This window comes from Musca autumnalis, unplaced genomic scaffold, assembly GCF_047663935.1.
Source record: "Musca autumnalis isolate F117 unplaced genomic scaffold, ASM4766393v1 scaffold_5, whole genome shotgun sequence".
Taxonomy (NCBI): Eukaryota; Metazoa; Arthropoda; class Insecta; order Diptera; family Muscidae; genus Musca; species Musca autumnalis.
Genome location: NW_027412088.1, coordinates 57064311 through 57082694, shown reverse-complemented (window position 1 = coordinate 57082694; position 18384 = coordinate 57064311). Strand labels below are relative to the sequence as shown.

The 18384-nt window shown below is 39.5% G+C and overlaps 1 protein-coding gene across 10 annotated transcripts in view; it reads left to right on the top strand.

Moving 5' to 3' along the window:
- Dg (Dystroglycan) overlaps positions 1-18384 on the top strand; it is a 512976-nt gene that overhangs the window by 269147 nt on the left and 225445 nt on the right. For 7 of the 10 annotated variants that reach the window (XM_073955149.1, XM_073955142.1, XM_073955152.1 and 4 more), the window contains one exon: positions 9314-9377. The exons of the other annotated variants lie outside the window; for them this stretch is intronic. The gene's annotated coding sequence lies outside the window, so the exon portion shown is untranslated. The remainder of the gene's footprint in view (positions 1-9313; positions 9378-18384) is intronic. 10 annotated transcript variants of the gene reach the window in all.

Genomic DNA, 18384 nt, shown 5'->3' with positions numbered 1-18384 from the left:
TCTGAAAGAATGGGTGCTTCTATAGGTCCTTTCTGAAAGATACGGTGCTTCTATAAACCCTTTCTGAAATAAAGCGTGCTTCTATAGACCTTTTCTAAAGAGTGGATGCTTCTATAGGCCCTTTCTGAAAGATACGGTGCTTCTATACACCCTTTCTAAAAAAATCATTCTTCTATAGGCCATTTCTGAAAGATACGGTGCTTCTATAGACCCTTTCTAAAAGAAATCGTTATTCAATAGACCCTTTCTGAAAGAATGGGTGCTTCTATAGGTCCTTTCTGAAAGATGCGGTACTTCTATAGACCCTTTCTGAAATAAAGCGTGCTTCTATAGACCTTTTCTAAAGAGTGGATGCTTCTATAGGCCCTTTCTGAAAGATACGGTGCGTCTATAGACCCTTTCTAAAAGAAATCGTGCTTCTATAGACCCTTTCTTTCAGAAAGGGTGCTTCTATAGACCCTTTCTGAAAGAATGTGTGCTTCTATAGACCCTTTTAAAAGGAAAACGTGCTTCTATAGACTCTCTCTGAAAGAAAGGGTGTTTCTATAGACACTTTCTGAAAGAATGTGTGATTCTATAGACCCTTTTAAAAGGAAAACGTGCTTCTATAGACTCTCTCTGAAAGAAAGGGTGTTTCTATAGACCCTTTCTGAAAGAATGTGTGCTTCTATAGACCCTTTTAAAAGGAAAACGTGCTTCTATAGACTCTCTCTGAAAGAAAGCGTGTTTCTATAGGCCCTTTCTGAAAGAAAAGGGTGCTTCTATAGACCCTTTCAGAAAGAAAGGGTGCTTCTATAGACCCTTTCAGAAAGAAAGGGTGCTTCTATAGACCCTTTCAGAAAGAAAGGGTGCTTCTATAGACCCTTTCAGAAAGAAAGGGTGCTTCTATAGACCCTTTCAGAAAGAAAGGGTGCTTCTATAGACCCTTTCAGAAAGAAAGGGTGCTTCTATAGACCCTTTCAGAAAGGAAGGGTGCTTCTATAGACCCTTTCAGAAAGGAAGGGTGCTGCTATAGACCCTTTCAGAAAGGAAGGGTGCTTCTATAGACCCTTTCAGAAAGGAAGGGTGCTTCTATAGACCCTTTCAGAAAGGAAGGGTGCTTCTATAGACCCTTTCAGAAAGGAAGGGTGCTTCTATAGACCCTTTCAGAAAGGAATGGTGCTTCTATAGAACCTTTCAGAAAGGAAGGGTGCTTCTATAGAACCTTTCAGAAAGGAAGGGTGCTTCTATAGACCCTTTCAGAAAGGAAGGGTGCTTCTATAGACCCTTTCAGAAAGGAAGGGTGCTTCTATAGACAGTTTCTGAAAGAAAGGGTGCTTCTATAGACCCTTTCAGAAAGAAAGGGTGCTTCTATAGATCCTTTCTGACAGACAGGGTGCTTCTATAGATCCTTTCTGATAGACAGGGTGCTTCTATAGATCCTTTCTGATAGACAGGGTGCTTCTATAGATCCTTTCTAAAAGAAAGGGTGCTTCTATAGATCCTTTCTAAAAGAAAGGGTGCTTCTATAGACCCTTTCTAAAAGAAAGGGTGTTTCTCTAGACCCTTTCTAAAAGAAAGGGTGCTTCTATAGACCCTTTCTAAAAGAAAGGGTGCTTCTATAGACCCTTTCTAAAAGAAAGGGTGCTTCTATAGACCCTTTCTAAAAGAAAGGGTGCTTTTATAGACCCTTTCTAAAAGAAAGGGTGTTTCTATAGACCCTTTCTAAAAGAAAGGGTGCTTCTATAGACCCTTTCTAAAAGAGAGGGTGCTTCTATAGACCCTTTCTAAAAGAAAGTGTGCTTCTATAGACCCTTTCTAAAAAAAGGGTGCTTCTATAGACCCTTTCTGAAAAAGAAGAAAACGTGCTTCTATAGACTCTCTCTGAAAGAAAGGGTGCTTCTACAGACCCTTTCTAAAAAAAGGGTGCTTGAATAGACCCTTTCTAAAAAAGGGTGCTTCTATAAACGCTTTCTGAAAGAGAAGAAAACGTGCTTCTATAGACTCTCTCTGAAAGAAAGGGTGCTTCTACAGACTCTTTCTAAAAGAAAGGGTGCTTCTATAGACCCTTGAAAGAAGAAGTGATTCTATAGACCCTTTCTGAAAGAAAAAGTGATTCTATAGACCCTTTTAAAAGGAAAACGTGCTCTATAGACTCTCTCTGAAAGAAAGGGTGTTTCTATAGACCCTTTTTGAAAGAACAAAAATGGTGCTTCTACAGACCCTTTCTGAAAGAAAGCGGGCTTCTATAGGCCCTTTCTGAAACATACCGTGCGAGTGATACTGTGCTTCTATTCTTTCTAAATGAAAACATGCTTCTATAGACCCTTTCTAAAAGAACGGGTGCTTCTATAGACCCCTTTTTTAAAGAAAGGGTAATTCTATAGACGTTTTCTGAAAGAAGGGGTGCTTCTATATACCCTTTCTGAAAGAAAGGGTGCTTTTATAGACGCTTTTTGAAAAGTAGGGTGCTTCTATAGACCCTTTCTGAAAGAAACTGTGCTTCTATGGACCCTTTTTGAAAGAAAGGGCGATTCTATAGACCCTTTCTGAAAGAAAGGGTGATTCTTCAGAATGGGTGCTTCTGAGAGGGTTCTTCCATAGACCCTTTCTGAAAGAAAATGCATTTATAGACCCTTTCTGACAGAAATTGTGCTTCTTCTGGAAGGGTGCTTCTGAAAGAAGGATATACCTTTCTGAGGACTCCTCTCCATAAAGACTTAATAAAGGTCTTCTTTCCACGGGGGACCTGAGAAAGATCTCCTATCCATGACCTCATAAATGTATTCTATCCATCAGAAACCTCAAGAAAATCTCCTTTCCATATAAGGTATCCTATCCAGAAAGCCTCATAATTCTTCTATCTATAGAAGATCTCATAAATTTATGTTATCCATAGGAAACCTCAGTACCTTACTAGGGTCTCCTGGACATAGAATGGTTCATAAAATTTTTCTTGAACAATAGTCTTCTATCCATAGAGGACCTCATAAAAACGGTTTTCTACAGAAGACTTCAATTTTCAAAATCTACGGCCATTGTTAATTTCAATAACAAATGATTCCAACATAACGGTAAAGCTGTTAAGTTTCCAATTAACTCAAGGAACTTGTTTTTCTTGATGCATTTTTTCCTCCTTTCTCAGTTCATTGTAAAATCGTTGCCCTTATTTGGATTTATGTGTGTGTTTTTTCCGAAACACCTTTTGTCATTCTCAATTTTCTAAATTTCATATGATTTTCCTCGCTGCATCTCACCCACCCGCAGCCATCTCTATCTGCCACCACATAACCTCTGGTTGGCATGCAAATTTTATGCAATGCTTTATCGAAGCATATTGCTTGGCTTTCCAAAACTATAAAGCTGAGGCTGAGAGTCAGCATAAACTTCACCTGGTCCAACAAGTTTTTTATGAGCGGTTTTTTATTGTCGTATTTTTCGTGCATGACTTTATTTCGAATTGAGGAACCACAAAAAAAAAACGTGCAAACTGGTTACAAGCCAACTTCTGAGTTGCTTTTTTTCATCTTTTTTTTTGTGTGCCACAAAAATCTGAATTGACAACTTTTAAGCTTGCAGGGCAATTTGTGGCAAGAGAAGACCGAACCAAAACAAAAAAATTAAGAAAAAATCCAGCAATTGAGTTTTGAATGTGTGTAAAGAAAAAAAAAAAAAAAAATCGACGACTGCGGCAACAAAGAAAACAATGGTCGCCCGCTCGGTCGGTCGGTCGTTCGGTCATATGGTGGCATGCTAAAGTTACTTTTGCATGCATACCTGACTTTTGTACACTTTTGTTAAAGGCTGTAAAACTAAAATTCTTTTAGCCATGAAACGAAAAGCCCCACAATAAAAAATCGCTATACTCGCTTACAATGGCCGACAAAAACGACGTAGACAGACATACGGACGGACAGCAGATTTAAGGTGTGATGGTGCTAAACTTCACTTATGTATGCAGATACTTCTACTGTAACCTAGCTGTGTGTTTGCTGGCAATCATGACCATGCGATTAACAGAGAGTAGTGCAGTTGTTGTTAATGCACCGCCTGGTTGGAGGCGGATGAGGTGGTGGTCCGTCCTGCTGTTGTCAGTGCTAGACGCCGCCAGAATAGTTGTTTGGCAAATAGGAAATATAAAACTGTAACATCTTTCGTATCAACGCCCACCTATGTTGGTCTTCACCTCTTTTTGTTTTGTTGAGCCATGCGACGATGAATGTCGCCATCAACTACAACTTTTGTCTCTATGATGATATAATAGGACATTCACTCTTAAGGGCAAGCTCAGGCACGAGAAATGCAAAACAATGCCAAAACATGTTTAGAACTTTAATCTGCTGTGCTGAGAACGGTGGAGAGATTTACAGTGGTAAATAGGGTGATATGAATGGAACTGATAAAGATAGTTTTATGATGAAAGATGTTCCGAGGGTATTTTTTAGGTATTCTACAGAATGAATACATTGTCAAGACCTCGCAAATCTTCTATCTGAAGAATGCATTCAGAAAGTCTTCTTTGTACAGAAGATCGTGGTTATTTTCCGATAGAATGAAGATCTAATTCTTTCTGCAACGACATTTAGAAGAATGTATTTTTCTATAAAAGACCCTTAGAAGAGAGCCTTCTTTGTATAGATACTTCAGAAAGTATTATATTAAGGTCCTCTATCTCAAAAAGAAGGTGTAGATGAAATTCACCTGCAACAAATCTTCAAAAGGCTTTCAACCTTTGGAAGTTCTTCTATCTCAAGAAGAAGACCTGATCTATCTGAAGAGACCCTTTGACGATCTTCAATCTGAAGGAGGCCTTTCGAAGGCCTTATATCTAAAGGAAGTCCTTCGAAGGTATTAAATCTATCAGAATAACACCTTCTATCTGAAAAAGACCCCTCAAAGGCCTTCTATCTAATGAAGTCTTTCGAAGGTCTTCTATGTGATGGAGACCTTTCGAAAGTCTTCCAGCTAAATAAGACTGTTCATATGTCTTCAATCCGAATGAGACCTTTCAAAAGGTTTTTATCTAAAGAAGATCCTTTGAAGGCGTTCTATCCAAAGAAAATCTTTTGAAGGACTTCTATCTCAGGAAAGAACTGTTGACGGTCTTCTATCTTATGAAAACATTTGGAGATATTCTATCTGAAGAAGACCCTTCGAAGGTCTTCTATCTGAAGCATGCCTTTTGAAGTTATTCTATCCTAAGAAGACGTCTTGGTGATCTTCTTCGAAGGTCTTCTATCTAATTTAGACTTTTCGAAGGGCTTCTATCTGATGGAGACCTTTCGAAGGTATCCTATGTGATGGAGATCTGTCGAAAATCTTCTATCTCAGAAAAACTTTTCGAAGGTTCTCTATCTGAATAAGACCCTTCGTACATACGTCTTCTATCTGAAGGAGACCTTTCGAAAGTCTTCTATATGAAGAAGACATTTTGAAGGTTCTCTATACCAAGAAGACCTTTTGAAGGACTTCTATCTCAGAAGGATCCTCCGATGTTCTTCTATCCCAGGAAGAACAGATATTCTATCTGAAGAAGACCTTTGATGGTCTTCTATCTCAGGAAGACCTTTCGATAGTCGTCTACCTAAAGTAGACCTCTTGAAGGTGTTCTATCTGAAGAAGAGCTTTCGACTGTCTTCTATCTGATGGATACCTTTCGAAGGTCTTCTATCTGAAGCGCACCATTTGAAGGTCTTCTATCTGATGAGGACCGTTCGAAGGTCTTCCATCTAAAGAAGACCCTCTGAAGGTCTTCTATCTGAAGAAGACCCTCCGAAGGTCTTCTATCTGAAGAGTACCTTTTGAAGATATTCTATAACAAGAAGATCTCTTGGTGATCTTCTATCTGAAGAAGACTTTTGAAGGTCTGAGGACTTTTGAAAATCTGAGGAAGACCTCTAAATGGCCTTCTACCCGAAGAAGACATTTTGATGGTCTTCGAACTCAGGAAGAGAGCTCCCAAGAAGACCTCTTGGTGGTCTTCTATCTGAAGAAGGCATTTCGAAGGTCTTCTATTTGTAGGATACCCTTTACAGGATCTGATTAAGACCTTTCCAAGGTCTTCTATCTGAAGAAGAACCTCCGAAGGTCTTCTATTCTTTCTATCCCAAGAAGACCTCTTGGTGATCTTCTATCTGAAGAAGACCTTTCGAATGTCTTCTGTCTGATGAAGAAGACCCTTCCGTGGTCTTCTATCTGATGAAGACCTTTCCAAGGTCTTCTATCTGAGGAAGACCCTCCGAAGGCCTTCTATCAGAAAAAGACCCTCCGAAGGTCTTCTATCTGAAGAAGACCCTCCGAAGGTCTTCTATCTGAAGCAGGCCTTTTGAAGATATTCTATCCTAAAAAGACGTCCTATTGATCTTCTATCTGAAGAAGACAATTTGAAGGTCTTTTATCCGAAGAAGACATTTTGATGGTCTTCTATCTTAGGAGGAGAGCTCCTAAGTAGACATCTATCCCAAGAATCACCAAGTTATCTGAAAAAGACTTTTGAAGGTCAGCTAACTGTGGAAGACCTCTAAATGGCCTTCTATCCGAAGAAGACATTTTGATGGTCTTCTATCTCAGGAAGACCTTTCCAAGGTCTTCTACCTGAAGAAGACCCCCCTCCGAAGGTCTTTTATCTGAAGAAGACCCTCAGAAGGCCTTCTATCTGAAGAAGACCCTCCGATGGTCTTCTATCTGAAGAAGACCCTCCGAAGGTCTTCTATCTGAAAAAGACCCTCCGAAGGTTTTCTATCTGAGGAAGACCCTCCGAAGGTCTTCTATCTGAAGAAGACCTTTTGATGATATTCTATCCCAAGAATACCTCTTGGTGGTCTTCTATCTGAAGAAGACTTTTGAAGGTCTGTTATCTATGGAAGACCTCTAAATGGCCTTCTATCCGAAGAAGACATTTTGATGGTCTTCTATCTCGGGAAGACATGTTAAAAGTCTTCTATATCAGTAAGACCAATGGTCTTCTATCGGAAGAAGACGTTTTGATCACCTTCTATCTCAGGAAGACCTTTGTTGGTCTTCTATCCCAGGCAGACCTTTCTATGGTCCTCGATTTGAGGAAGACTTTTCCAAGGTCTTCTATCTGAAGAAGAACTCTCCAAGGTCTTCTATCTGAAGAAGACCCTCCGAAGGTCTTCTATCTGAAGAAGACCCTTTGAAGGTCTTCTATCTAAAGAAGACCTTTCCAAGGTCTTCTATCTGAAGGAGACCCTCCGAAGGTCTTCTATCTGAAGAAGACCCTCCGAAGGTCTTCTATCTGATGAAGACCGTCCGAAGGTCTTCTATCTGAAGCAGGCCTTTTGAAGATATTATATCCTAAGAAGACCTCTTGGTGATCTTCTATCTCAAGAAGACTTTTGAAGGTCTTCCATCTGAGGAAGACTTCTAAATGGACTTCTATCCGAAGAAGACATGTTGATGGTCTTCTATTTCAGGAAGACCTGTTAAAAGTCTTCTATCTCAGCAAGACTTTTCGATGGTCCTCGATATGAAGAAGACCTTTCAATGGTCTTCTATCGAAGAAGACGTTTTAATCGCCTTCTATCTCAGGAAGACCTTTGTTGGTCTTCTATCCCAGGAATACTTTTCTATGGTCCTCGATCTGAAGAAGACCTTTCTATGGTTTTCTATCTGAAGAAGACCCTCCGAAGGTCTTCTATCTGAAGAAGATCTTTTGAAGATATTCTATCCCAAGAAGACCCCTTGGTGATCTTCTATCTGAAGAAGAGTTTTGAATGTCTTCTATCTGAGGAAAACCTCTAAATGTCCTTCTATCAGAAGAAGACATTTTGGTGGTCTTCTATCTGAGGAAAACCTGTTAAAAGTTTTCTATCTCAGCAAGACTTTTCGATGGTCCTCGATATGAAGAAGACCTTTCAATGGTCTTCTATCGAAGAAGACGTTTTGTATCTCAGGAAGGCCTTTGTTGGTCTTCTATCTCAGGAAGACCTTTCTATGGTCCTCGATCTGAAAAAGACCTTTCGATTGTCTTCTATCGGAAGAAGATGTACTGATCGTCTTCTATCTCAGGAAGACCTTTCGATGGTCCGTGATCTGAAGAAGACCTTTCAATGGTATTCTATCTGAAGAAGAGCTTTTGAAGGTCTTCAAGCTGAAGAAGACTTTTTGATTCTCTTCTGTAGCAGGAAGACTTTTCGATTGTCTTCAATCTCAGGAAGGCATTTTGAAGGTCTTCTATCTGAAGAAGACCTTTTGAAGGTCTTATATATAAAAGAGACCTTTCCAAGGAGTTTTATCCCAAGAAGGCCCTTCGAAGGTCGTCTACCTAAGGAGGATCTTTTGAGGGACTCATATCTCAGGAGGATCCATCGATTGTTTTCTATCTCGTGAAGACCTTTTGATGGTATTATATCTTAGGAAGACATTTTGAAGGTCTTCTATCTGAAAAGGATATTTTAAAGGACTTCTATCTAGAGAGGGTCCTCTATCTCAGGAAGACCTTTTTAGGGTATTCTACCCGAAGAAGACCTTTGATGTATTATATCTGAAAAAGACCTTTCGATGGTATTCTATTTAAATATATTTAAAGAAAGCCTTTTGGTGGCCTTCTATCTGAAGAATACCTTTTGAAGCTCTTTTATCTGAAGAAGACCTTATAATGGTTTTCTATCAGAAAGACCTTTGGATGTTCTTCTATTTTAGGAAGACATTTCGTAGGGTCTTCTGTCGGAAAACACCTATCAGTGGCCTCATATCTGAAGAAGCTTTTTGAAGATATTCTTCCTAAAAAGTACTTTTGAAGATCTTCTATCTGAAGAAGACCTTTCGGTGGTGTACCGGGTCCTTCGGATGGCTATCTATCTCAGGAACCTTTCGATGGTATTCTGTTTTAGGAAGATCTTTTGAAGGTCTTGTACCTAAAAATTACATTTCGCTGGACTTCTATCCAAAGAATATCTTTTGAAGGTGTTCTATTAGAAGAACCTTTTTTGAATGCCTTCTATCTAAAAAACGCCTGTTGAAGATCTTCTTTCTGATGATTGTCAATAGTTTTAAGCCACAGTGCTGGTTTTATTTCTTTGGCTTTGCCACAGCATGATGTGTTAACGAGAGCATTTTGTTAGGTCGTTCATGGTGTGTGTGTGCATGTATTTATCTTTATGGCCCTAAATGGACAACAAAGTCGAATCAAAATGGTTGGTTGGATTTCATTCAAACGATAGATGTGGATGACCAGCCGACCAATTTGTTGTGGCTAGACTCATCTTAACCTCCTACACAGTTTTTTCTTCGTTTTGTGTTTTTATTTCAAACAACAACACCAAAAACATGAAAATACAATTTAAATTTTTATTATTTTCCGTTTTTTTAGATTTAATCATATTTTAGTACTCATTTGTCGAGGAGCATCATTAGCAACAAATTGGGAATTGGAAGTGAGTATTAAAAATCTTTACCATATTTTAACAATTTTATTTGGATTGGTGCTTATGAGATTAATTTGTAAAGAAATTAAAGCATTTGGGATGGATGACATTTCCATTTCATTGACATTCTTCATTCGAATCAAAAATTCAATTTCAAATGAATATTTTTTATGGCTTTAATGTGTTATCACAACGGATCGGATGTGGTGTGAAATGCCTTGGGGTTTTGTTTGTAATTCTGAAAAGCTGATTTTAATTGATTTGTTGTGGCGCTTATTTTGTTGGAAAGAAATCTAACTCCCCCAGCCCAAGCAGAAGTTTATGGTTGACAACTTGTTAATAAGTCGTGATTGAAACACGTCGTTTGTTCTAATTCCAAAATTATTTAATGACCCTTTAAAAAGTGTGGAAACTTTTTTTTACTTCTTTGAATGCATCTCATGATTCTTTCAAACCACCGATGATTCATAATTTGAATGTCATTCGTTCATCATTGAATGCAAGTTTATATTTTCTGCACGATTTTAATTCTCATAAAAAATTTATAAGCCTTCATCGCCAGAGTGTAAAATAAACTTTCTGTCACGTATCTGCTGCATTGTAATATGAGATAAGTTTTAATTTGAAAACGGTTATAGACAATGTTGGGATGTTTTCGTTTTTCGTGTTACATTAGAATGCAAATTTGGATGGGATTTGGTGCTACTTTTAGGACAAGTAAATTTTTTGGGAATATTGATGCTTAAATCAGATATCTTCAAAAAAGTTATGTGTAGACAGAAGTCCCATCAAAGGATATGCTATAGATAGAAGCCCCTTAAAAGGTGTCTTCTATATATAGAGGCGCATTCACTGTGGTCTACTATATAAAAGCCAATTCAAAAGGGACTTTTATCGATAGAAACCACTTTAAAAGGGTATTTGGCCCTCTGCAGATAGAAGTGATGGTCGGGACCGGAGGCATTACGGATAATAAATTTTCCCGGAGGTAATGTTTTTAAGTAGCTTTTGAACATATTTTTTTAATTAAAAATGGCATAGTATGTATTGTACAATAATAAAATCTGCAATTTTTATTATATTTGTTAAGGTAATTCACCAAATTTTCGAATGATACATAACACCATCATCATCAGATTCAAACTTAAAAGGTGGAAATGTTTTTTTATACCGGGTAATGAAATTTATAACGAAAGGGAGGAAATGGAAAAAATATCAACATTTCTTTTCTATTCCGGATAATGGAGGTTCCCGGATAATCGATTCACGGGTAATCGAGGTTTACCTGTACTTTCAAATGGACCTTCCTTAGAAAAAAGACCATTCTCTCTTCAAAGGGGCTTGTATACATAGATAGAATCCATTTCAAAATTGTCTTCTGTAGTTAAAAGCCCCTTCAAGGGTTCTTCTATGGTTAGAAACCGCTTTAAAGGTTTCTTCTATGGATAGATGTCCATTTAAAGAGATCTTCTATCGATTGAAGCCCTTTTACATGGGTCTTTTATAGATAGAAGCCCCTTCAAAGGGGTATTCTATATATACAAGCCCCTTCAAAGAAGTCTTCTGTAGAAAGAAACACCTTCAAGGAGGTCACCTCCAGGTGGAAGCCCATTCAAAGGTGACTTCTGTAGGTGGAAGCCCGTTCAAAGGGGTCTCCTGTATGTTATCAAAGCTCATTCAAAGGTATATTCTATAGGTAGAAGTCCTTCAAAGGCGTCTTCCCCTTCAAAGGGGACTTCTTTAGGTAGAAGCACTTTCACAGGAGTCTTCTATAGATTAAAGAACCTTCAAAGGTGGTTTCTATAGATAGAAGCCCGGATAAAGGGGTCTTCTATAGATAGAAGTCCCATCAAAGGGGTCTTCTATATATAAAAGGCCCTTCAAAGGGTTCTTCTATAAATGGAAGTCCCTCCAAAGGGGTCTTCTACCGATAGAAGCCCCTTCGAAGGGATCTTCTAGAGATAGAAGTTCCTTCAAAGGTGTCTTCTGTAGATGGAAGCCCTTTCAAACGTGTATTTATGCCGGAGCCATTTCAATGGTGTCGTCGGTAGAAAGAAGCCCTTGCAAAGAAGTCTTCTGTGGATAGAAGTTCTTTTAAAAGAGTGTTCCATAAATAGAAGGCCTTTCAAAGCCACTTTAAATGGGTTTCTTATGATAGAAGCCCCTTCAAAGGGATCTACTATAGATAGACACCCCATCAAGGAAGATTTCTTTAGATGTAAGCCCCTCCAAATGATCTTCTATAGATATAAGTTCCTTCAAAGGGGTCTTCTATGGATATAAGCCCCTCCAAATTGGTCTTCTTTGGATATAAACCCTTTCAAAAGGGTCTTCTGTAGCTACAAACCTTTTCAAGGGGATCTTCTATAGACAGAAACCCTTTCAAAAGGGTCTTCTATAGATATATCTATAGATTGTATTTAGAAAACTGAAGAAAAAAAGAACAAAAATAATTCATGCCATTTTTTTCTTTTCCTCTTCGCTTGCTACGTCCGTTAATTGTGAGTTTCAAAAAAATGACTGCTTGTAAAAAAATTGCAGCAACAAGAACAAAGCATGAAACACACGCGTTCGGCCGCATACACACCACCAAAGCAAAAACAAACTTTTTTACCCTCCCGTCTTCGCTTCTGCGTCTTCTATGACACCACACGAAGCTATTTATTTATGAAACAGCATTCCGCGAGAACCCTGTTGTTACTCTCTTTGACAAAAATCCTCTCTCCTACCATAAAAATATGTTGAAATAAAATTGAGATATGTTACAAAATGTCGCAAACATATATTTGCTGGGACCCAAACATATTAAGTTTGGATCCAAACATATATTTGTTTGCAACCAGTCCCAAACAAAAAATTTTTTGGATCCAAACATATTTCTAACATCTATTTTTCGGTGTGTAGAAACCCTTATCAAAGAGTCTTCTGTAGATATAAGGCCCAATCGAATGGGTCTTCTGTAGATAGAAGTCCCATTAAAGTGGTCTTCTGTGGAAGGCCCTTCAAAGGGGTCTTCTTTAAATAGAAGTCTCTTCAAAGAGGGATTCTAGAGATAGAAGTTTCTTCAAAGGTGTCTTATAGGTCTTCTAGAGACAGAAGCATCTTCAAAGGGGTCTTCTATAGATAGAAGCTCCTTCAAAGAGTCTTCTATATATAGAAGTCTTTTCAAAGTAGTTCCCCAAAGTTAGAAACCATTATGAAAGGATCTTCTATAGATAGAAACCTTTATCAAAGGGTCTTCTGTAGATAGAAGCCCCAATCGAATGGGTCGTCTGTATATAGAAGCCCCGTCAAGGCGATCTTCTGTTGATAGAAGCCCCTTTAAATTAGTCTCCTATAGATAGAAAGGGTCTTCTATAGATAGAAGTCCTTTCAAAGTTTTTTTTTAATGGACAGAAGCCCCTTTAAAGGGGTCTTCTATGGAAAGAAGCGCCTTGAAGTGATCTATAGATATAGCCCCTTCAAAGGGGTCTTACTGAGGGGTATTTTGCCACCGTTGGGAATTTGTTGATGTTGCCTGGCCGGGGAATCGAACCCACTACCTTTAGCGTGCAAGGCGGGTGTGCATCCCATTGCACCAAGGTGACACCCAGTGTTAGATAGGACAGCTTATAAGATACGCTGGTGTCCTTGTTGTAGACAGTTAATTCACTCGGTGACCGATGGTCCATTGTGTTTATCCTGAAAAAAGAAAAAGGCTAGGAAATGTACACAGACAGGGGAGGAAGAGTGTAATGGAGAGAATAGAAATTTAATGACATGTACAAATTTTGGGGGTGACGAAAGATACCAAAGAACAATCCTGACCGGCTTTAACATGGCAAAGCCCTGGATTTATCTTGGTCCCTCTTTCATCTCAAGTGGACACTGACCTCCCCGTGGTGTCACCTGGGGAACTGCCTTTAACACCCGTTAAATGTAGTGAGCTAACATGTGCCGCGCGTTCATCCATAAGAACGTTAAAAACTTGGGTTTGGGCGTCGGGTTAGTAACCCTCCCCTAGAAAAAACAGCCTAATATGAAAAAACGAAAGAAAAGAAAAACAAACCCCTCTAAAGTTGACGAACCCCTCTTTATAGGGAAGGTGCAGTTTACGCATTGACAGATGTACCTGAAAAGTACAAGGCCGACATTACTGCCATAGAGGAAATACGATGGAACGGGAAAGGCGTCACAACAACACCTCAAAGGTGACGCACTGTATTATAGCTGTCATGACACAAAGCGTGAGTTTGGTTGCGGGTTTGTAGTTGGTCGGAGGTTAAAACATCTGGTGTCCAGCTTCACCCCAATGAATGAAAGACTCGTTGCAATTCGATTAAAAGCAAAATTCTTCAACATCAGCTTTATTTGGGCTCATGCTCCCACTGAAGACAAGGACGAACAGACCAAAAATATATTTTACGAGCGCTTAGACTTATGACCGTTGCCCTGCCCATTACATTGGAAAGGAGAAGAATATCTTTGGCCCAACAGTCGGGAAATTCAGTCTCCACAGTGAAACATCTGACAATGGTATGAGGCTGATTGACTTTGCAGCTGCAAGAAACATGGTGGTTAGCAGTACCAGATTTAAGCTTCTCGATATTCATAAGGGCAACTGGCTGTCGGCAGATCAAAGAACAAGAAATCAAATTGATCACGTTGTGATAGATGGTAGACATGCCTCAAGCGTGTTGGATGTACGATCGTCCCGAGGTGCAAACATAGACTCGGACCACTACCTCATTGCAGCAAAGGTACGTACCAGATTAAACGTAGCAAACAAAGTGCGAACAGACACAACACGGAAGTTGGACATCGGTAAGCTGCAATCACAACAGATAGCCACAGCATATTCCACTCAACTGGCCCAACTGCTTAATCAAAGCACTCCTCGTCCCGATAACATATCAGGACAATGGCAAAACATTGCCCACTCCATGCAAACAGCCGGAAAATCAGTACTTGGATACCAGAGACCTCCACCAAGGAATTCATGGTATGACCAGGTATGACCGAAGAGAAAAAAGCGGCATATAGGGCTACTCTACAATCAGTAGCAACGCGTAGGAAAAGGAGAGAGATGGAAAAGCGAGAGTGTGAACAAATCGAGATGTACAGGAGACAGAATGAAGTCCAAAAATTGTACCAAAGAGTGAAACATCAAACTGATGGCTTTGGAACTGGCACATCCTCCTGTAGAGATCAGCAAGGTAATCTGGTAACTGATACTATCTGTGTGCTAAGGATATGGAAAGAGCATTTTTCCAAACTGTTGGTATCCAATAGTAGCGAAGTCGACGAAAATACCACAGATTGAATTGGTATTGAATGTATACCGCGCAGCCAGGATGAGGTTTACCTCAATAAACCGGCTGAAGAATAATAAGGCAGAAGAAGTCGATGGCCTACCAGCCGAGCTGTTTAAAACCGGTGGCGACACACTGATAAGGTGTATGCATCAGCTAGTTAGTTCCATCTGGCAGGAAGAACGCGTACCCGACGATTGGAACCTGAGAATCCTGTGTCCCGTCCATAAGAAAGGAGATAAGACTTAATGCTTCAACTATAGGGGCATAAGTCTTCTTCCTATCGCCTACAAGATAGTGTCAGGGATATTGTGCGAACGACTAAAGCCCATGGTCAACGAAATAATTGGACCATACCAATGCGACTTTAGACCTGGCAAGTCCACCGCATGAGATGCAGATCGACACCTACCACTTTTTTTGTCGATTATAAAGCAGTCTTCGACAGCCCGCTACGTTCAAAGGTATTCCAAGCCATGTCTGAATTTGGTATCCCCACAAAGCTCATTCGGCTTTGTAAAATGACTCTAACTGACACAAGATCTTCACTTAAAATAGGAAAGAACCTCCTCGAAGAGTTTTGTACCAAAAGAGGTTTCAGGCAAGGAGACAGCCTTTCGTACGAGAGGAAAACGTCAAAACAAGTGGTACAATCTACACCAATAGCCACATGCTACTTGCTTATGCTGATGATATAGACATCATGGGATGATCAATAAAATAAGTAACCGATACCTTTATGAAGGTCGAAGTAGTAGAATCTGCTTAAGTGGGTCTGGCGGTAAACGGCGAGAAGACCAAGTTGATGGTGTCGACGCGCAATGCGTCCATTGAGCTCGGACCAACTGTTGAAGTTGGTTCCTATAATATTGAGGTAGTAAAAGACCTCGGCACCTCCGTAAACACAACAAACGACATCAGTTGTGAAATAAAAAGAAGAATTGTATTGGCCATTAGATGCTACTTTGGCTTAACTAAGCACTTTAAAAACAAAGCCACAACTTGTCAAACAAAAATAACGCTTTACAAAACACTGATACTACCCGTGCGGATGTATGGTTCCGAAGCCTGGGTACTTGCGCAAGCAGATAAGGCAGTGCTTCGCGTGTTTTTGAGAGAAAAATCCTTCGAAAGATCTACGGACCAATCTGCGTTGACGGTGAATATCGACGTCGTATGAACAGCGAGTTGTATCGGCTACACAACGACATCAATATAGTTAAACGTATCGAGATGCAGCGATTGCCTTGACTAGGCCATATAATAAAAAGGCGTATAAATTCGTCATCTTTATGAAGAGATGACAGGGCGCGGTATTCCAGAATGCGAAGCACTAAACGGAGAGAATTGGAGATCTTTTCTTTGTTCGGTCTATGGAACAAATGTTCTGTAATGGGCCAGCTAAGTAAGTAAGTAAATAAAAATTTAGAGGAAATGAGGTGAACTGAAGAATAGATCAAACAGACCCACTCCAGAGTCATTTAAGGCTACTATGACTTGTGAATAGGGCCGCAGGCTTTATAAAAGAGAAATAGGAAAGAAATTCAATCTCTTGGACATTCAACAGCCAGTGTCTTTTGTCCAAAAGACTACAAGGGCAGCGACAGAAAAGTTGCTCGATCGTTTCGATTTCTTTGAACTTGTTACGGAAGAAGCAGAACGGGCTTGTTTCCGTCAATATTGCAGTACCCAACAAATGTTAACTACCTTACTAGCAGATTTTAAGGTTTGTAACAGTTATATCATTTTCGAATTTAACCTTTTCGGTGCTTCTTTTTTGTTTTTGATCTGAAAGATTTTCCAATTTTAAGCCCATTGGTTTTTGCACACTATGGCAAAGAATGTACTAAAAAAAAAAACAAAAACAAAATATTCAAGTTTTTAATTCAATTTAGGAAGAGGTCTTCTTATAGACGAGGATGACGTCTTCTCATAGAAGAGCAGAAGGTCCTCTCATAGAAGGGCAGGATGTCTTTTCCTTGAAGAGGAAAAGGTCGTCTCATAGAAGGGCAGGATGTCTTCTCATAGAAGGGCAAGATGTCTTCTCATAGAAGAACAGGAAGTCGTCTCATAGAAGAACAGGACGTCTTCTTATAGAAGAGCAGGAGGTCTTCTTATACAAGAGCAGGAGGTCTTCTCATAGAAGAGCAGAACGTCTTCTCATAGAAGAGCAGCACGTTTGCATACAGAAGGGCAGGAGGTCATCTTATAAAAGAGAAGGAGATCTTCTTATACGAGAGCAGGAGGTGTGCTCAGAGAAGAGCAGGACGTCTTCTCATAAAAGAGGAGGACGTTTGCATATAGAAGGGTAGGAGGTCTTCTTGTAGAAGAACAGGACGTTTGCATATAGAAGGGCGGAGGTCTTCTCATAGAAGAGCAGGTCGTTTGCATATAGAAGGGCAGGAGATCTTCTTATAGAACATCTGGAGGTCTTCTTTTAGAACATTGAAAGCTTCTCATAGAAAAATTAGGGTCTTCTTATAGAAGACCCAGGGTATTCTTATAGAAGACCTAGGGTATTCTTATAGAAGAAGGTCTTCTTATGGAAGATCTGAGGCCTTCTTTTAGAAAAACTGCAGGACTTCTTATAGAAGATCTGAATGTCTTTTTATAGCAGACCTGAAGGACATCTTATAGAACACCTGAATGTCTTCCTATAGAAGGGCTGGAAGTGGTCATCTTTTTAGAAGACCTGGAGGCCATCTTATAGAAGATCTGGAGGACTTATTTTAGAAAATCTGCAGGTCTGGAGGTCTTCGTATAGAATCACCGAAAGGGTTAATAATACAAACCCAAACATTGTATTCCAAGATATTCTTGGTTAAACCTTTCAAAAAAAAAGTTGTTTATATATATAGAACACCGACAAACGCCTTTAAGAAAGCAATTATTTGCAATGATTTACGTTTACCTTTTCTTTCCTTTGAAGAGGAATATTTATTTAGTTATTTTCAACATCATCAGTTCATGTTGCCATACATACACACTTATTTATTTATTTTTACTGAAAAGAAAACTGAATCCTCCTCTTAGACATCGAAAACAAACTGCAAAAACTATTGGAATGCCGACAGTTGTTCAGTAATGTGCGGGTGGAGAAATTTCTAAGAGGCAGGAATCGATTTTCTAACAATGTTTGTTGTTGTTTTCCTTCTCTATGTTATGCTTGCGTAACTCCCACAACCAATGCAATATCTACTACTCCCTCTGCGCCTTCTTTCTAACCCTCACTTGATTTGCATTTACTACTTTTTTCGTTTCTTCACTAGGCGGCTGGCTGCCTTGCCTGTTGGACACAAAATGTGTGCTGCCGACCCTTCATTGCATTTTAAGTTCTTATTTTACCCATTCGTTTGTTTATCATTGCATTCTATATTCAAAGTCGAACTCCCGGATGGTACGGTACATAAATTCTATGGAAGCACATGGACTTGCCGCCGCCACCACCTCCACCACCAACCACATAGTGTATTGTGGTTGGCCAACAGAGTTAGTCTATTAGTCGTCAGTCCTATCGCTCGCTGGTGGTGTTTGTCATTGTGTTTGTTAGCAAAAACCAAAATCCATTAAAATGTATCCAAGATCGGTGTCTAATACCAAGAAGAAGAAGTTGCTTTTATAGCCATTAGAAGTTAACTTCTAGAAATGTGCAACGACAACAACATGAACATAAGACATACAACAGATGCCGCTAGTGCATTTGCCCGTTCATCAACATGAAAATA